Raw genomic sequence first — 20,421 nt, forward strand, 5'->3', positions numbered from 1 at the left:
CGCAACACTTCCCCAGTTTCTGCACATCTCACAAGAGATCGCTTCACCTCACTTCTCAAGACAGCCCCTCTTTACTGAGTGTCCCACCTTAGATCCTCTGAGCATGTATTAACATGTAGCTAGGCAGCACTATCTAGCCACTCTAACATGCTAGGGTTGTTAGTCAGCATTAGTCATTACAAATATTAATCACCTTTTTTCCCAAAGCTGCCTTTAGCCATCAGATCTATTGAGCTGCAAAAGGTCACCTGTGTTTTCCCAGTACTGGCTGCTTTATCAAGCTATTCCATTATATCCACAAAAGGCACCTTGGACTTATTAGGACTTAGCATGTAGAATGCCAGTCAAACAACAGGCATCAAGCTACTTTTCACTGTTAAGCAGAGGGAAACCCTTCCATACCCCTCTACTATGACAAGCAAGAGACCTGATGACACAGAAGATACTAGAGCTGTTTCCTTGAATTTGGGTCAGTAAAGAGTACCAACAAACACAGGGACTCAGAGCACTTTAGCAGTTATTAAGTAATAGGGGAAAAAGAAACAGGCTTTGTTTACTTGTCTTTGATCCATATATAGCTGTTATTCATCCACTACCATCCCCTGTGGGTTTATGCCTCCCTTTCAACAAGATGGCATAAGGAAGATTTCTACCTCAGAAATGCAGCTAGATTCACTGTGGGACTTAAAAGCAAGACAAAGCTTTCCCAGAGTGCTCACACACCAAAACCTGTCTTAGTTTTTCTTGACTCAAGTTCTTCAACACAGCTTCCCTTAAGGACTCTAGAGAAAAAGTCCTTCCACACCAAAAATTAAACACCACAAAATTTAAACACACATGAACAAATCCTTAAATGAGTTGTGCATACTCCTCACAGACAAACCAAGCACTTTATGCAGGACACATTCTGTCTTTAAACAAAATACTTACCATTCTTCTGCTTAGGTCTTCCATAGTGCTCCCTTAACCAGCTTACACCTCCAGTTAAAGGTTTATACCTGCATTTCTTCCCCCAGATGCATCTATTTATATCAGTTAAAAAGTTGCAGGTGTGTTCATATCACCAAGGCTGCTTCAGATCAGTTAAAAGTAAAAAAAACCTCTATATTTTAGAGAAAGCTGCTATGAGATCCAGGCCCAAATTCTGTATTTTTAAAAACAAATTTTAAATAAAAATGTTTTTCATCCTTTTCTTCTTATAACTTTAAGGAAATTCTGTTTTGATTTAAACACTTCCTGCAATGTTTATATCCCTACAATGTTTGCAAAGCTTTAGTAAACAGTAGCATTGTTTGATATAATTCATACAAACTAGAAAATGACATTAACTAAGCTTTCTTCACTGTACAAGTTTTAAAAGAATAATGATAACATAATCCCTGGTCCTGCAGTTAGGAAAGTAGGTGGGCCCACATGTTTCTGTGAAACACCACAAAGCTTGATGGAGTGATAGGTTAGTAGAAGGGACTGTGTGTTTCATACTGGAGGTTTGCTTCAACACAGTTCACCCAAGCAGAGCAAATTACAAAGTTGAAGTCTTATGCTGCAAGCACACAAGTCATTCTATTGCTTAGGGAAGTAAGTTTTCACTTAATTTGTCAGTAGGTTACCATTTGCATTAGACAGAACTGTGTGTTCTCAGTTTCACTTTTTATTCTCCTGCACCTGACATAGAGCCAGTTTGCCAGAGGAAGTTGAGCAGCTAATGAGTACCTGAGTCAAGCACTGAGCTAACATTGGAGTCCTCACAACTCCTGCTCAGTGTCTGTTTAACTTAGCAAGTTTTTGCTGATGGCCTCAACCAAAAATGCTTAAAACCTGACACTGCTGGCTGCTTGGACACTCAATTCTTACTCAAATCCTACCAAGATTCTCAAATTTGATATTCATTCACCTGCATAGCCTCATCTGTTATGAGTTCTCAAAGGCTACACTATTAGCCTTAGAGAACAGCTAGACATACAACTTTCAGAGTACTGAGAAGATAGTTACCCTGCATTAGGAAAGTGGTACCCCTGATTGCCACCAGTCGGTTTGGATTGGCCAGTCAACACTGTTTAAGTCGAGCTGCCCTTTAGAATATTATCATCTGAGGTTGATGGATGCTGGCCTGCTTACATGAGTTTCCTTGTCTGGTTTGAGACTATCGATATGTCATATATGCATACCCTCTGCCCTCCATCCCCTTCAGCTTTTCCTACTCCTCCGTCAACTAGAAGGAGTATGTGTTGTGCATTGTGCATCATCACAAATGTTTTACTTCAGTTCTTGTCAGCTACTATGACAGGATGCATAAGGCCTATATTTACCACATCTTTTTCCTAGTCAGAGACACATGAGCAGGACAGGATGCTCCAGGTAAGCGCTACTGATCTCTATTGACTTCTCTCACTGGAGCTGCTATTTGTTCTGCAAGCTCACATCTCTCTCCCTGTTGGACCGTAGAAAAATGATTATCTGTTTCACTGGGCAGTCCATTGATATCTGGCTATGCTACAAGCTTGTTTTGGGTTGCTCTGACCACATTATGACTGTTGTGTTCTCCTTGCCAAGTCTCCACTGATCTCTACAGGCTCTTCTTCCCAGCCCCCCTGCTTTCAGAGCACGTCCGCCATCCCATCAGCTGTAGAACACCCTCCTTCCCTTTGCTCTTATACCATGTTTCTTCTTCCCAGAGTTCAAGACCAGCTGTTGGTCAGAGACATCCCCACCCTGGAACAGGCAGACAACCATTCTCACCAGTGGTCTTCAGGAGAAGTGAAAGGGGCTGGAAATGAGAATCCTTAAATAGAGAATAGGAAGAATACTTTGCTTAACTGGGACTACCTGATCTAGCATAAACTGCTGCACTGCAGTCTCTACTTCAAAAATTTTTAAACACCTTTGATCTGGCAGAGTGACTTCATACAAGTTCAGCATTTTTTCGTAAGTCCTCAGTGTTTCTGTTGTGGTAGAAGACATCTTATGACCAGATTTCCCATCTTACAGGGAAGATGGGCTTACTTCAAATGTAAGGAAGTATTTCACTAATGGTAAGGCAACTCAAACTTAGGTTGGGAAATCCAGAGTGTGATAAAATATAAATCCTACCATGCATATAATTCTCAGGTTGCAATATTGAAAAGTTGTATCTTCTCCCATAGAGCTGGTCATGACACTAGGGCCACATACTGTATTTTTGTGAGTCTTCTATAATGCAAGCTGGTAGGGAATTAAAAAATGCAAAGTTAGTATTGTCCAGTCACACAAATTAGACAAGAGGCTGGGAAGCAGTTATTTTTAACTTAGTTGTTAAACTTGGTGTGAAGTGACTGCATTTAAAACTTTTCCATAGACAAATTCAAGAACTAAATTAATGTACTAAATTACGACAAGTATAACGATTAAACATATATTTGCCATAATTTATTTTCCTAGTGCAGATTTGGTGCTGGCAGTCAGCTGATACTGTGAAGTCTTTAGTCAACAGTGTATCTCTCAGGAATATCCAAGATCTGCCTTTAACAGCATAATTTTCTAATGCTGCATCTAATCAGTTCCCAGATTTCTGCAGACATTTTTAGGTATCAAAGGGCAGACTCTTGCTGATTTGGAGGAAGAACAGGAACAGAAGAAGCACATGCAACCATCGATATACTCTAAGTCAAGCCTTCAGCTTCTACAAAGTCTGCATTTCCCTATAGCAGCAACTACAAAACTTTTTGGACCAATGTGTAATGTTTTAAATAATGCGTGTAAAGGCAATTTTCAAGACAGAATATATATATAAAAAAAACTTTTAAAGCTGGCACCGTTCCTCTAACTTCAAAAGAAAAGCAGGCCTATTGGATTAGTTGGCTGCCTCAGGTTCCTAACATTTCAGAGGCTGTTGTTCTTCAGACATTTCTCTCAGTGGCAGTACTGGTGTAGGCAGTTCCCAGTACTGGCCACTTGTTCCTGCCCTCAAGGTGTCCCCTTGGCTGACCCAGCATAGCTGTTAATGGTGCTGGTCACTGAAGTGAATGAAGGAACTGATCCGAGTTTCAAGTAACTGTGCATTTGTAGGTGTAGGTAAAAAAACCCTGTTTCACTCTGCTGCCTGTAGAACCAGAGGCTCAGATACTGTTTCATAGTCAATGAGTTTCTTCAGTTTAGTGGATATTTCCCATCATACATGCTCTAACCCAGTGTGCAGGGCAAAGCTGGTACACTTAAACCAAGCATTTCTTTAAGCAGCATTGCTAGCTTACACAATCCCTACCTCTCTGCACCCCCAACTCATTTCTGCCTCTCCAATAACACAGGTGGGGAAAAAAGTTATTTTTCACCCATATCAGTCCTCCAGTCTGGTTGTGATGGCTATACAAATGCCTATGCCCGTCCAACATGAGTAGGGGTAACTAGCCCCACGCAAGGAAGACTGAGGGCCTAGAGCTGCTTAAGCCAGCGTTGTTACTAAGGAAACCTATGTGGAGCCACAGCCTCATTCTCTTGGTAGGCAGGGGCAGACCAGGAGAGCATAAGATGTGCACCCACATCTCCTCAGGGAAGGAATGCACTGGGGTGCTCATCTCATTAGCACAAACTGTGGGATTCAGTGGGGAATTTCAGGAAAATCTGGGCACAGTTTCTTTTGCCTGTAGAATTACATCAGGGATTTTAGCCAAAATGTGCACAATTTGTTTTTCTGTCATAGTTTCTGGTTTGAGTACTTTCATCTCTATTTTGATACAGTATCTTACTCCAAGGAATAAAGCTACTAAGAATAAAAAATATGGCTATTAACTATACCTGCACAGAATTTGACAGAATATTTACCAAATCTCCCACATTATGCTGCAATACTTTGTTCTATCACGGCGTATGCTGAATACACCTCTCCCCTAATTCTTACGGAGAACGTAATGTGTTTAACTTACGTGAAGAATTAAAAGGCAATCTGTTCCTTGATTAGTGTGTTGCCAGCCAAGCCTTGCCAGCTCCCCTTCCCCCATCTCTCTGCACTCCCAGACCAATGGAGGCTGATAGAATGTACATAATTGATCGGGGAAGTGTTGATGAAGAGCAGATTCATGATGATTCTCTGAAAATATGCCTGGAGCATGTTTGAAAACTTCAAAGAGATTCCTATCTTGTCCTGAAAAAGCACAGAAGACTCTACAGAAAGAAGAGACAGAAAAGTTTTAGAAGCTATGACTCTAGACTAGGGATGCACAGAAAGGGTTTGGCCGTTTCAACCATACGCTAGTCCTGATTTGATGCAGCACTCAATGCTCTTTATTTTTTAATAGAGTCCTCCTTTTCTATAATAGTTTGGTGACAAGATCAAGTGTACTAGTCAGTGTCTACTGTGGCAACTGGGGAAGTAAAAGTGCAGTTCTGCCCTTATTTCCTCTGCTGCAGTCAAAGATCTGACTCCAGTAAAGAGCCAGTCCATGAATTTCTCAAAGCTTTTCTCTCCATTCCTGTGCTAAACTCCTCCCCAGAGCACTGCTCTGAGAAGCGGTTCTCACAGCACAGGCCAACAGGGAATACTTATTTAGCTGGGGTTAGGGCCCAGGACTGGTGACCTGAGTGCTGCCCAAAGCTGCCACTGAAGTGGCAAAAGTGTGGGCAAGGGGAGAGGTATAGCACAAAAAAAAAAAAAAAAAAAAAAAAAAAAAAAGAAGAAGAAGAAGCTAGTTAGTTTAATTCTCTGCTGTAGATGAATAGTTTCTAATGGTCCTCCCTCTTCTATGTGTCTCTTGCAACCCTGACCTGGGTCTTTCATTAAGTCCACTTTCAAGGCAGAAGTGGGTATTCCAGACTAGCAAATATTTACCGGTTCTGTTTGCTGTGAACCTAAAATGTTACATGCCTGGTCCAAGACTAGAGTGGCCTGGTGTCTTACTGGGACTGCCTCGCTTGTCTGAGTCCGGAATGCATGTAATACTTGCGGCATAAGACATTCACCTCACTCTGCCACTTCCCTCCCTAAACATCGTGTGTGCACAGCTAGCAGGCTATGGAAGTAACTGCTGTGTGGGCTGAGAGTTCTGCGGGAGAATGGAAGAAAACTGTACTCAGCCCAGCCTAGTATGGATTGCTGCTACAAACTAGTACCCGAACCAGAGCCTGGTGAAATAGCCAATCCCTCACTCCCAGCCTCAGGCCCATGTCTTAGCTAATTGTCCCTGCTGTGCCAATGATTCTCTGATTCTGTCAAGCACCTTGCTTGGCTGCAGAGGATTTACCCTGGCAGCGCTGTACATATGGGAAGGGACAGATATTTCCTGAGGTTAGAAGAAAATGCCTTGCCGGTGTCCTCTCCCTTTGTGTGAACGTCTTTGAATCCTGCTGCCAGGTGTGAACATCCGACAAGCGTTTACCTCTACAGGTGGTGGTTGTGCAATATGATGTGGCTGCCAGGAGTGTTTAGATTGAGCAGCAGTGGCTTCAGCTATCTGAGGAACGTTAAGGGTCGCTAGTACTCCTTACTAAGTGAGAGCTATATTTTGAAGTGGTGAAGACTGGTACAGAGAAGCAGCAGTAATTATACCTCCAAGTTATGCACAGTCAAAATGCTGGGTTTTTTTTGGGGGGGTGGGGTGGCTCAAGGTTGTAGAGGATGCAAATGAAAGTTGTTTCTGACTAAAATATCAAGAATTATTGTCTTTCTGAGAGGAAGATTGAAAGAAAGGAATAGTCTTTCTCTCTGAACATTGAAAAGTTCTGTCTGTTTTTCACATCCCTAGATTCTTTGGTATCTTGTATTGTAAAAACCTTAATCTCCTTTAGGTCTCCACATTCAGATCTATCATCCCCACCAGACCCTATCCGAAATTATATTGCCTCCCTCTCTCACTCCCCAAGTTTATGCACTGCTTTGCCTTCCCAAATGCTGTTTTCCATGTTCCAATTAGATTAAGGGCTTGCCTGCACAGGAAGGCTGCACCACTATTAATTTGCGGTTTGCTTTAAAGGAATTATGTTAAACCTGGGCAAAAGGCCATGTGGATACATTGGTATTCCTTTGCAGGAATACAAGTGGCTTTTTTAGGTTAGATTAGGTCAGTAAGGAACAGGAAGGACTTGCAAAGCAATAGATTTTCTTATACTAGCACAAAGAGAGTCCAGCAGCTTCTGTGGATTCTGTCCTGCCAATGGGAAAAGAAGTTGGGAGCATGCTCCAGACCTCAGCAGGAGTTACGATCTGCTGAACAGAGGCAAGATGCTACTAGTCAGCTAGTCCCAGAAAAGCAGCACCCTCTGCTACCGTTAAGTGCTGGCATGTGCTGTAAAACAGGCTGCTTCACACTGTAGCAACTACGTGTTTCCTACATAAGGCAGCCTGTTCCAGAGCACTGACAGAGCAGGAGTAGGGATGGTTGCCCCTGTGCAAGGTATCAGCTTCCACTGTGTTCCTACAGGTATTAAAAATGTAGCTGTTTGCCAAAAAAGATTATGGTATGGTCTTGCTCAATAGAAAAAAATTAATACTTAGCTGTCTACTGCCCCTTTTTGAATACTGCATGGATGCCTGGAGTTAACCATACTGGTTTAAAAGCAGATTTCAATTTCACAAGTGTATCTTTCTCTTGCAGGCAAGCTCAAAGTAATAGAAGATGAAGACAAAAGAAGAGTGCCTTAAAGCAGCAGGAAGAAATGAAAGAGGCATGCCAGTAAATCTTGGCTGCTGTGCATTCTCATTTTTGAACCTGTAAGCTAGTAATTATCTAAATCCAAACAGGCACCTAGTCAAGATGGCTCCTCTGTTAAGCAGTATTAATATTATGCATTGAAGAAGGCACTGATGCTGCTCTGTTTCATTTCTGTAAGCCTCTTCTCTTTTAATTACCATTTTAAAATCCTAAATTTAACTTTCGTGTCACACCAAAATCTTCTCTGAAAAACACTGCACCTCTACAGTGGCCGGTGACCAGATAGTAGGGTGATGACAGCTGAAAGTGCCCACAGGGTTCTTAAGGCACAGAATGCACTAATAAGCCTTAATGGCCCAGACCAGCCTCACCTGGGGCTTCCACCCACACCCCTTCCCACGGGCCCAGAAGCCCATTTAAGCTCAGCCTGGGGACCTCAGTCTTAGCCTGAGCTATGTTGTAGGAGTACTGGTCTTCAGTTCAGCCTCAGCTATGCCTGACAGTAGATCCTACTGGTCCTGACCTGCAGACTGAATTTCTGGCTTGATCCTAGACCTGTTTTATTACAATGGACTTGCCTTTCAGTCACAGGGCTGTGTCTGACCCTCATTACTCTCATCAGACCTGACCTGGGCCCTGGCCCATAGGCTGACTGCCCAGCCTAGTCTCAGCTCTGACCCATCACCACAGACCTGCTGGGCAATTGCAGGGCTGTATCTGACCCTGCTTACCCTCACTGGGCCTGATCCAGACCCTGGCCTATGGGCTAACTGCCAAGCCTAGCCTCAGACCTGCCTGGCCCTCACAGGGCTGTGTCTGACTCTGGTTGCTCTCACCACACCTGATCCTGGCCCTAACCTGTGGGCCAACTGTGTAGCCTGGCCTTGGCCCAGCCCTGTCACCATGGAGGTGCCTGATGCCTGGGGCTGCTTGCCTTGCTGGGGGCCCTGTCCTTCCAGCCATGGTACTGCCCTTGGCTTCTGGTTTCCTGGGCCTTAGTGAGCAGCCAGCCTTTGCTGCTCTCTGACAGGGACGAAAAGAACTACGTTGTGAACCTTGAAGGGCAAATGGATGGAACCCAATACTGGTAATCAAGGAAAAGGGGCATGAAAGCCCACCTTTCTAATTCCCCTACCATTGCTACTGACTATTAGGTCTGTCCCTTGGCCAGTGAGGGATTTCTAATGATCACAAGGGAGAAAAAGTGATGTAGAAAATTGTAATAGAAAGGTCACATTGGTGTGAATGGAGAACAAATGAGAAGGCTTGGGTGCAGAGGTGTCAGCAGGAGCATGCAGAAAGGATAGAGCTCTCCATATGGCCTCTATAATGGCACCTGGATCAGGACCCCAGGATGTCTACCTGCCATGTCACAAGACATGCGGATCTGGAGACAAAGACCAGTGATTAGTCCTGATGGCTACCAGAGGTGGGACAGGATGGAGATCCTGTCAGATATCAGCTCCAAAAGGCATATCCAAACCCTGCATATGGTCACCATCCAGGGTTAACCCAGGAGATGTGAGGCGGACTTGGTAGCTAGCATCACTTGTCCTTTATGCCCCCACAGTGGATCCTGGACCTAACATTTGTCCACCATTTATGTGGTGCCTGGCTGTTGGATGAATGCCTTGAACACCCTGCCCTGGTGCCTGGCGGCTGGATGGACTTCTTGGACGCTACATACTTGTGAGACTGTGAATGTGGGTGAGTGAAACCTGTTTTGTTCCTGTTTTTATTTTAAATAAAATTACCTTGTCCTCTTGTAAGATCTCCCCATGGATGTTTGCTGGATTGCTGATACAATGGTGCAACAGTATTTCCTAGAGTGGAATGAGAAGAAAATGAGTAATAAATAGGAGCACCCTGCTGCATAATCTTTCTTCCAGTCATATCTCTTGAGATGGCAGCAAAGAAACAAAAACTTTCATGTCAAGAGAAAACACTTTTTACTGGATAGGCTCTTCCAAGACCACCCTGTCTCTTTTGCTAGAGTTGGTCAACAGTGCAGCTCAAAGCAGTTAAAACATGTAACTGGAGTTCTGGCACACTCCATTGTAAAAGGGTTAGCTCAGGCTTCAATTTGCACATTTTACCATTTCTAGCTAACAAATCATATAAGGTAAAAGGTTTTTGAGACATCTAGTCCGTGACACTGCCTTAAGATTAACTAAATCTAACCACCCTGGATGGATGCTCATCTAACTGGATCTTCAGAACATCAGCCGCATGCTAACACCACGGGAGGGCTCCCCACCTCAGTAGCAACTGGCCCTTCCTAAGAGGCAGGGTACCAGGCTCCCGTTTTGTCATCAGAGCAGCTGGTCTTCAGCTGCAAATGTCACAGGAGCCAGGAACACCTGCCTCACGCTGAGATTAAAAGCTTCTTAGCGAGCCAGCAGCTCCCAGCTCATTTCAGGTGCTCACAAGCCCAGCAGAGCAGTAAACCTCCCACCCCTTTCAGAGGCAGTGGTTCGGAGTCAGCCTGCCTGGCAGTGTCAGCAGAAACCTCCAGGAAGCAGGAGCTGCTGCTTCTCTGTGAGAAATGGCTCCTTTCCACTTCTCATCAACACTTGCTACAAAACCCTTTGTCTGAAAGATAGCAGGATGGTGCTGTTCAACTCAAAGAAGTGGCTGCATGGCTCATTGCTGCATGCCACTTCACTTTAGACTAACTTAAATCTTGCTAGTACTATAAGCTCATTGCTTTTTATCCTATTCATAGTAAACAGGAAGAGTAGTTTATTTCCTTCCTCTTGCAGCTACTTTTTATATATTTGTGTATGCTATCTTGCCTCTCCTCAGACTCCTCGAGACTAAATTGTTCTTCATAGGTAGCTTCCAGTAGAGCAGTAGTTTAACATTTAGATGAATATAACGCTTCTAAATTAATATAGTGCTTATGAAATGAGTTGAACTAACAGGCAAAGAAACTGAGATTTCTGTGTTCACAGATTAGATGCCAGAGTGACAGCTGTAGTGAAAACTCCATACCTAAATTCTGATCTGGAACATCTCTAGAGGCAAGAAGATAACTTAGTGCTGAAATTTTTAGGCTCTTTCAGCCTACTAGGATTTGTTTATGCCAGATGTGATAGTATTTTTGCGATACAGAAAAAACATTTTAGTAGCAATGAACAGCATTGGCTAAATCTTTTCACATAAATTACCAGCCTTGTGGAGAGAGAGTATGCAGGCATGATTCACCTGATAACTGTAGATGGCTGCATGGAACGCTTGATCCAAGCTAGTCACCTCAGGCCCCTATTACAGCCACCGGAGAGAAACAGACACTCGGAGGTCATGAATTGCCTCATTTTAAGGTAGATGTCTAAAATAGATCAGATAAGACATACCTTTAAAGTGCCTATGGGGCACCTTAGTTGGTTGTAGAGATGTACATGCTAGACATCCAAAATCGGGTGAGCTGAATCTCACCTGGTGAGTCCATTAAACATGTGACATGCAGATGAAGAGCACATTTCTCAGTGTAAAAAGCACACCTTCTGCCTTTTTGAATTTGCTGCCAGCTCTGAACAGCCAGAGGTGATGACTGCTGACAAATGACAGTCTTCCACCAAATGGCTGAATCTTCTTACTGATTTTCAAAATATAAATTAATTTGTTCTTTTTTAGTTTAGTACTTTAATAATCAGTTTTCAGAACAGAAATAGTTGCTTTTTCAGTTTTGCTCATGCTAGCATGTGTAGTTGGGAAAGGAAATGCTTGATTTAGGAAGCAGTGATGTTTGTCATGGTTAAAATAATGATATTCTGCAGACACAGATTTCTAGATGGGATTCATCTAATACAACTGGACTCTAAAGACTTATCTTGCAGAACCTTTGGAAAAGGTGTACTTAAAAATTAAGAATCTTTTTTACTACCACAGAGCATTTTCTTCATTTTTTCCCTTGTTTTTATTCCTTAGTTAATAGTTGGTAATTAAGAAAAAAGGTTCTCTTGATATCATAGCACATCTCCTGACCCACTTCCATGCAAGTGGATACACAGCAACTTGTTTGTACTTCTACAGGTGTTGGTCCTGTGCAGATATGGGCCATGGTTAAAGTTTCATAATGGAAAATCTGACAGGCAGTTAACTAATCCATGAGTCATATTTCGTAATAGCCTAAAGGTCTCTGAAGTTCAACCTTCATTTGATACCCTTGCCATGAGGGAGTTATACATAACCCATCCGAGGAACATTCTTTATATAGATGACTACATGCTGCCCTTTTATACCTGCAAGAATGGGCATTGCGACTACTGAGTCGGGGAAGTTTCCACGTCTCTCTCTCTCATGGAGAGGGACTTGCAGAACTACTTGCAGAAATGCAGAGACAGGTTGCAGGAAACTCACCTCATGAATGGGAACAGTGGAAAACTCTTCTTAGTTTAAGACCTCTTTAGGGTCTAGCTGAAAGTTAAGTATAGGAGTGGGGAGACGTTTCTGGACTCTGTTCACCCTTGCCACTCTTAAGGAATTTCTCATCAGTACAGTTCCAGGAATAAAAATGGCAGTGGAACTACCAGTACTAACAGACCTCTGGTGTTTTTACCTGTGAACAGCTTGCTTCTGCTTAAGGCAGGCCAGGCAGATAAAGAATGCTGGGATGTTACTTGCTCTGCTGAGTCGACAGGAGACACAAGCACCTCCAAAGGGTGATTCTGTCATCTAAAGTTACAAGGTACGAGCCTATCGTTTTAAGCATGAAATTCATCTTGCACGGAGGACTGGATCAAAAGCTCACTGGTGTAAGCTCTGTGTTGGACTGGAAAGCAGCCTGCGGTGGCTATTTCTGGGCTCCCCTACAGCCCTTCTCATGTGGAAGCGAAAGGTGAGAAAAAGCCAAAGGTAGGATCTATGTTCATGCACATCTAGCACTAAAAGCAGGGCATCAGTGTTTGAACTCTGACAAGGAAGTTGCTAAAAAAGGGCTGTAAGAAGAGAAAGGATTACACAGGAAATGTATCCAGCCCTCTGTCAGCAATTCTGCCTCTTTGCCCACCGCTCATCTTTCACTTGCACAGAAACTGATTCTTGGATGGTGTTTTAATGGAGTGAATTCCCGCTTGTCAGAACATAATAGTTAATACTCCTTATTTACACAGGTCTAGCTGTACAAGTTTCTGTCTTGTCAGTCACGCATTTCCCAGCTTCTTGAATCTATTCCAACAAAGAGGAAGAGTTAGGGGTTTTCATCTTATGCAAATAATTTTCCAAGCAAGTCGGCAGCAAAAGTTGGATAAACACACAGCTATCCTCATCACGCTCCAAGTAAAATGCCAGTATAGCTAGAACCAGGAAGCCAGAGCTTTTCCTATGTAATACTGATTATGTGACTAACACTGAGATAATTCTAACAAAAGCAGTGTAGTCTAAACTCTAGCAGCTTCAGCTTTAAACGACTTTCCACCCTATTCAACTGCCACCTCGTACCCTTATCTCAGGCCACAACCTTTTAGTGTAATCTTTATTGACAGATTTTTGTTAATACCCTTTAGGGTCCCTGCAAGGAGAAGGGCCCAGCTACACAAATCCCACCAGCAGGGTAGGACTGCTGAAACAAATGTGATATAATAAAAATGTGACACATCATGTGATACAAATGTGATGTAATAAAAAGTATTACAGAATTTGTTATTGTTTATTTTATTTCTTGTCTGATGACCTAAGTGACCTTTCCCAGTTAGGCCTTCAGTACCCATTGAAGTCAGTGTAACTAACTGCAGCAACTTATCCTGGCATTTGATCACAGTGTTCATAACTTTTGTTTTAAACTGCAAAGAAAACAGAGGAATTGTATTGTACAATTCTTCTACAACATGCTGCACTCTGGTTTTGGCCCAATTTTTGTCCTTTTAAATTTTTTTTTCTATTTTAAAGTCTTCTAATCTCAGAAGAGAATTCTCTTTCTCCCTCTCTCTCCTCTTCTTATTGCAGTACTTGCTAAAATTAAATGTTAAATTACAGGGACTCCATTAGCTAACAATTTTCTCTCTTCCTAACAATTCCTAGAACTGAAAATTAATAAAAAATACCTTTTCAGTTCCCCTTCCCCCCTCCCCAGTTTATTTTCAGCATTTGACTGTGCTTTTCAGACTCAGAGCTTCAGAGTTTCCTCCTTATTTCCTGGTTCCCTGGGCTTGTGTGGAGCATCTAATGCTGTGACGAGGCAAAGTAAAGCACTGAAAAACATGCTAAAGTGTTGTGACAAAAGGACAAACATAGCCCCAGGGATTAATGTACTGAAACATTTTTAAAATTCTTTTGAAAAAATGACTCCTTGTGAGCTGACAGTATCCTTTTAAGAACAGTTTATGGTAGGAGATCCTAGTTAGTCTCATGAGCAAGTTTTGGCTGAGCACAAGTGCTAACAACTTTTTGAAATGAAAAACATTTCTAAATACCAAAATAGCTAGTACTGAAACATCTCACAGTCATTATTTACAATTCATGTGTGATGCCTTGTCCAGATTTATGATGATTGCTTGCCTTGCCAGCAGAACTTACAACTTTGTGGGTTTGTCTTTAATGCTGAAATTAAAAACAGGATGATTTTCATGGGCCCAGAAGAATTTGTAATTTTTGTGAGTGCTCCATCTTTTAAGTGGCCTATAATCTTCACTGACCTAAGCGTGCAGACACATTTTTTATTCTTGCTGTTGTTTTCATCAAGAAATCATACACCTTTAGGGTTATTTCAACCTGATACACTGAGGTAAAACTACAACTTTCCCAACCCATCTCAAGATTTTATAATGTGTTTAAGCTGTCACTGAGTAAAACGCTCCCTTTTTTTTCTTCTGTCAGTATGTCTCCAAATAACTTGCCTCTTTTATTCCTCCCACAGGAGTTAAAGGCAGGCGCTTTAACAGTCCTTTCATACTCTCTTTCCTCTAGCAAACCATTTTCCATTTTACTGTACACCCACTCCTAACCCACAGGCTGAGGAGCCTGCAGTCACTCCCTAACACTTACAGAACTGGGCGGACTAAAGACCAAAAGCTTCCTGTTCATCTTAAATATGGGATCATTACGTAGTGTAACCCCTTAAAAACTGATATCCTACTAGTTCTCAATGTTCGCTGGAAAGATTCCTTATCATCATATAACAAAAAGATCAGATTAGCATCCATCACTTACACACTCAATAGGGCAGACAATTTATTATAGCAATAGTGAGTGAGGGGTAGTTATAAGGGGATAGGTAGAGGGTTAGTTACTCAAATGGCAATTTATTCGTATTGGAACACTTAGCTATTTTTAAAGTCTAAAGCTTCATTAACATGATTCCTGCAGTGTAGCCAGACCTTTAACTTGTCCTTAAAGTTTTTGTTCTGGGAATATTTCATGTAAGATATTTGCATCTCGAACCTGCTTGTGTCTGGTAGTATTAATAACCTGCAGCAGAGAATGTTTATATAATACTGAGCACCATGACAGCACTTAGTAAATAATGAAATAAATCACCCACTTTGTTTCTGTTTCAATACTGTGCCCTCTGTGGATACAAATCTGCTGGATCCTGCTCAACAACCTCATTTGGGTGAAACTGGATATTGCGCCAACTTCACTCCAGCTCCTTTAATGCATGGCACTGGCACAGACACCACCTTGCTAACAAAGAGCACATAATCCCCCAGCTAAACCATTAGGAAAAAGCCTAAGTCTCTGGAGCCTGCACTAAAAATACACACAAGGATTCTTAATTTTTATACAAACACACAAATAAGGTAGAAAAGGAAAGAAGCTAATATGTCCAAAGCAACAATTGCAGCACACACAAACCAGGTAGGTCCAGTGCCCCACTCCAGACTTCTAGCTGTGCTCAGAAAATACCAGGGGTGGGAAGCTACTGTCTCTCCCATGGCGGGGATGACCAAACATAGAAGAGCCAGTGTAGAATTAGTGATGTGAAGAAAACCTACAATAGCTAACATGCCATGATCACATACATCTGAAAGGCTTGGTGTAGGCAAGGTATCATGGCATTTCTCCTAACCCTAGTCACAATCATTTTAGTATGTGTAAAAGCCAGTGTGCCTTGCCTGGATTATTGTTTGCAAGAATGTAAGAAACCATGAGTTAACTTGCTAAAATGACATTTTTTATTTTCCAAGCAACACCATAGAAATTGCTGATCGGATTTCTTAGCCACTTCTCTATCCCTACAAAGTATAAAGGGTGCATTGGAAATAGGTGAGGCAAAATTCTCAGTTTAGTTATTCTTCTCTGTCAGCTGCTCCTTGGGGTCTCTGTCATACCGGTTACACAGAACCTTTAGACGGCAAAATGCATGGATGCCAGGAGCTTCAGAGGCAGGCAGCCATACTCATTCCTCTGTGAAAATAAGAGGCCCTTGCCTCTTATTTCTGATAGCTAAGCAGATACTGGACACTGCAGAGAATCTGGACTTCATTTATTATCCTAACCAAGCATACTGCTATAAATCTTTACATTTTTAAACCACAGAGCAGAGAGAAATGGGGATGATAAATGTTATTGCATTATCTGAACTTGGCCTTCCAGACCCACATCCAGCTGCATCCCCCTCAGCTTCTAGGAGGGAATGTGCGCTGTGGAGAGGAACAGTGTGTTTCCCTTCAGAACAGTCTGAAAGCTTTTCAGGGACAGAGCAATTAAGATAAGTCTCAGAGAAATCATACCACAGTTACCTGTGCCTTAATTTACATGTGTTTTCAATAGAAACATTGGAAATTGTTTCGAGATTGAAGCCTGTACACGTTAAACTTTGAGAACCGAAGAACAAATAGAGCCATACTAAATTGGTTTCTAGTACAGCCTGACAAAATACTCAAGATGCAACATAATCCCAAGTACTCCTGTAAACTCCATGGTATGTATGTCATGCCCTACACCCAATCAGTCTTAAAATTCCAGTCTGATTTATTTTCTTTTCTACCAAGGACTGGCAAAGCCGAGCAAATATTTTAAGGCTAAATTCACCTTATTTTATGCTTGTGATATTTGTATTTTTCTATTTTAAATATAAGAAAATATAAGTAAAAAATAACCCCTATAAGTGTCTAAACTCATCATGCATTTATTGTGGAAGACTTTACTTACCTGAAGCAAAAAAATTGTAACATACGTCCAGAACTTCATTACTGCAGGGTCAGTTACTCAGGAGAGCCTTGTGTTGGTCCAGAATACGGGAAAAGGCAAAATTCAAACTCCAAGAACCAGCAAATGAAGAGTTAACGTAGTACAAACTGAAGCCTCTGCAAAACCAAACTAAAATGCAGAGTTAAAAGCCTCTGCCAATTCTGGAACATAGACTAAAGTCTGGTCTCCCAGAAGTAATAGCAGCCAAGGGAAAATGGGAAGGATTCAAGAAACAGTGGGGTGAGAGAACAAAGTTAACAGACCATCAAGATAAAAGGTGAATGTGCCATCTTTAGGCATTATCACATGAAGACTGCATGCCCTATTAGTCTTGATAGCCCATCATAAGCTATTAGGTTCAGCAGAGGATTCCTTGATCGGAGTTATGTAGGAGGCCAGGCTAGACAATCTAGGTAGTTTACAATGTGCAGTTTTGAGTTTCTGCACTGTTTGCTGCTTGCTGTCTTGCTTTATGGCAGTTGTAGCTGTGTTGAATGGTAGAGGGGTGAGTAGCAGCACACTGGCGGAGCTGTGGTTGCATTGAGAGCTACATGCGAATCTTGATGGTTTAAGCATGCACTGTGTCAGCAATGAATTATGAATTCTGCAGTTTGTGTTAATAATAGGAACACACAAACGTGTCTGCTTGCCATGGGGGTGGCCAGCAGTCAGGCAGCCTACATAAATGGTTGTTATGGGGGCACAGAAATGAGGAGCTGAAGGTACTGTCTCCAAAGAAATCTTGGTAGAAAGAAAAAAAAGAGATACCATTCTGCATGTCTGGGCTAGTGTGAATTCATCAGGCTCCATGTTTGAATGGAAGCCAGGTATACTGTACAAGTATCTCCTGTTTGCCATGCCTGACCTAAATCCAAGTTTTGCTTTGTCAGGTTTTGTTCTACATGTGTTCTGTTTCCAGACTATGTAGTAACACTGTTGGAGCCTGGGTGTTAGCACTGGAAAGGTGATGATTCAAACAGAGAAGAATGAAGGCCATATTGTGGCAACGTAGGGAGGAAGTGGGGACATATAATCATGTATTTCCTGATGGTCAGAGGTTTCATTTTATGCTAGATAAAATATTCACTTTCTAAATGGCAAAGAGGCACCAATAAGCAATCCACTTCTCTGCTAACAATGCTTTCGGGAATAAAATTTCCTGTTTGTTTATTTATAAATAGTATTTTTACAGTATCTACATATATCAGAGCCCAGCTGTCCACCTCCACAGCCTCTCATTCCTTGGCAACAGTTCCCCAGGCAAGGATGCACAGGCTGCACGAGTCCTGTAGCTCCTCCTGAATTCTTTCCTTATCTTTGGACTCTCTAATTTGGGAAAAACAGGTGTATTACACAAGGGGTCTTGGAGTGGTAAGATAAACATCTGTTGTTTGAGGCCTCTACCCTAAACAATCACATTGCCACAAATGAATAAGTTACCAATGCCAAGGAGCCAGAAACTGTAATCCATGGAAAGACTGTCAGCTCCTTTGTGGTACCCCCCTCTGGCTGGGGCATGAGAGAAAGCCCCTCTGCTGGGGGGGCTCTGTGTGAAGACTGAATCCCACTCACCCCTGAAGCTGATGACAAGGTTGAAGAGAGCCAATGTGCTCTCTCCACAGATGATGCCCAAGTCTTCTTCCCAGTAGAAGAACAGCAGCGGAGCTTAGTGTTGAAGGTACACAGTGTTACATTGCCATCAGTGAGATATGAGTAGACAACAAGCAGTTCAGCCTCTTGTAGTATAAGTTCACTAGGGCCTCAGACCTGGGATGTGAGATTTTGCCAGGCAGTGGAAGTGCTAAGTGTGTTTACTGTTGCAAAGATCAATATTTAAAGCCAAGGAGTTTGTCAGGGTGCAAAGAATTTTCTTCCTTCTTTACTTCTGTCTTCTTTTGAAAATAAAACAAAAGCAATAACAAATTGGAATAAAAAACACACACAAACCAAAAAAGGGGTGCCAGCAGGTAGCAGGGAAGGGTGAAAACCAACTCTTTTGGTCTAAATTGGTGACAAATAAATAAAGTTACCAAGAAACAACTGCTGCAGCATGAACTCAGCAAGAAACTGTCTCAAGCCAAGAAGTGGTGGAGGTGAACTGCAATGGGCTCAGTGCATGTCTCCGCTCGTACTCTTAGCACCAACATAGGGTACCATATATGTACAATTCTCCAAGCTCACACCCCATAATGGCTTCAGAAGCTGTCACTCAAAGGAGAACAAGGAAATATTTATAAAATGCCATTTTTGGAAGAGAGGAGGAGGAAGAGGAAAAGGAAGAGGAAGAGGATGTGGCTGCACCTTGACAATCCCAGCTCAAATGACCCACTACTTGGGCTACTAGCAATCTATTCACTAGCCTGCAGGAAACTTCAAGACAACATGACAGATACGAATTTTAGAGAACATAGAATAGCCTGTCTTAAAATAGAAAGCAGTCTTCAGCTTTAACTAGGACAGTAATGCTGTTCTGTTATGCAATTGTCAGAGCCCTGAGTGCTCTAATAGGGCCTTAATAGCCCTGACTAGCCTGGCGTAGGACCCCCACCGAGGCTCCCACTGGCCTGGGAGTGCCATGCCTGGACCTAAGCCCAGCCCTGACCCTGCTGTCCTGATTTGTTGATTGGATTCCCCAGATTGACCTTGGACCTGCCTTGTTACTTGCCTTGTCTGATCATCGCCAAACTGCTGATGGAGCCTGTTATGGTAACCATCCTGGCCCAGCTCAGGTACTTCAGGTGCGGCAGGACTGCACCCTGATCAGTGAGGGCGCTGCCTGCTCTGCCCCGGGGTTACCCTCAGGCTCCTGGCTCATCTCCCTTCCTGGAGCAGCCCCACTCTTGCTGCTGCCTGACATATGTCTGAAAGAATAAAAACAAAAACATGTCAAAAGCAGAAGCCAAAGACTCTGTTTGGGAGTGCTGTTCCATATTTGGAAAGCAGAATTAAAATCAATTCCACTGCAGGATGACAGCTGTGGAATAATAACCTCGAAACAAATCTTGAAAGATGGAAAAAATATGCCCCGTGTACAGTGTTGCAGGCAGTGAGGCTGTACAAAATCTTTAGATATTTAAGCACTTGAGTGTGTTTCTATGGGGAGGGAAAGTCATAGTTTTCCTATGGAGGATTCATTAGTATTTTGTCATTGGCTAGTCAGTATTTTTAGCTTAGTGAGCCCAAGATGTGGTGTGGTTTAGACCTCAGCAGTTACCAGCTCATTCATGAATTTAAAAAATGGAGTGCATCAGGAACTATAGAGTGATTTTCCAAGATCTTTATGAACTGTATCTTCTTTGCTTGTTGGTAAGCATTAAGCTCCTATTAACTCCATTTCAAGAAGGTTGTGATTAAACTGGGTTAAATGGAAGTGATTAGGTTGGATTATCCCAGTCATGGAAAAATTCACTGGAAGATCTAAGAGGGAGGAAATTGCTACACAGATCCCAGCAAGTTCTGCTAGAAGGTAGATGAATTTGCTTTCCTCCCTGCATAACGGTTTTGGCCCACCAGGGTCCATCTAGATGCCTCAGACTTGCTTTAAATTTTATTGTTTTCATCTTGGAAATTCCTTGAGATTGGTAGGGAAAGAAGCCCTGCTCCCACTTGTGTGGCCAACTCCAGGCCTCCATCTGATGGATTTTGGGAGCATCCCAGAAGAAGCTGAAGT

General features: G+C 42.5%; 1 long non-coding RNA gene across 1 annotated transcript; it reads right to left on the reverse strand.

The window, feature by feature from the left end:
- Positions 1 to 3,484: 3,484 nt before the first annotated feature.
- On the reverse strand, positions 3,485 to 17,244 carry LOC135329532 (uncharacterized). Its single transcript, XR_010390976.1, has 3 exons — positions 16,713 to 17,244; positions 9,374 to 9,442; positions 3,485 to 5,136 (listed from the first exon to the last, which is right to left on the reverse strand). It is a non-coding gene; the product is annotated as an uncharacterized LOC135329532 (long non-coding RNA).
- Between the last annotated feature and the right edge of the window lie 3,177 nt (positions 17,245 to 20,421).

Source organism: Dromaius novaehollandiae, chromosome 1 (genome assembly GCF_036370855.1).
Source record: "Dromaius novaehollandiae isolate bDroNov1 chromosome 1, bDroNov1.hap1, whole genome shotgun sequence".
NCBI lineage: Eukaryota > Metazoa > Chordata > Aves > Casuariiformes > Dromaiidae > Dromaius > Dromaius novaehollandiae.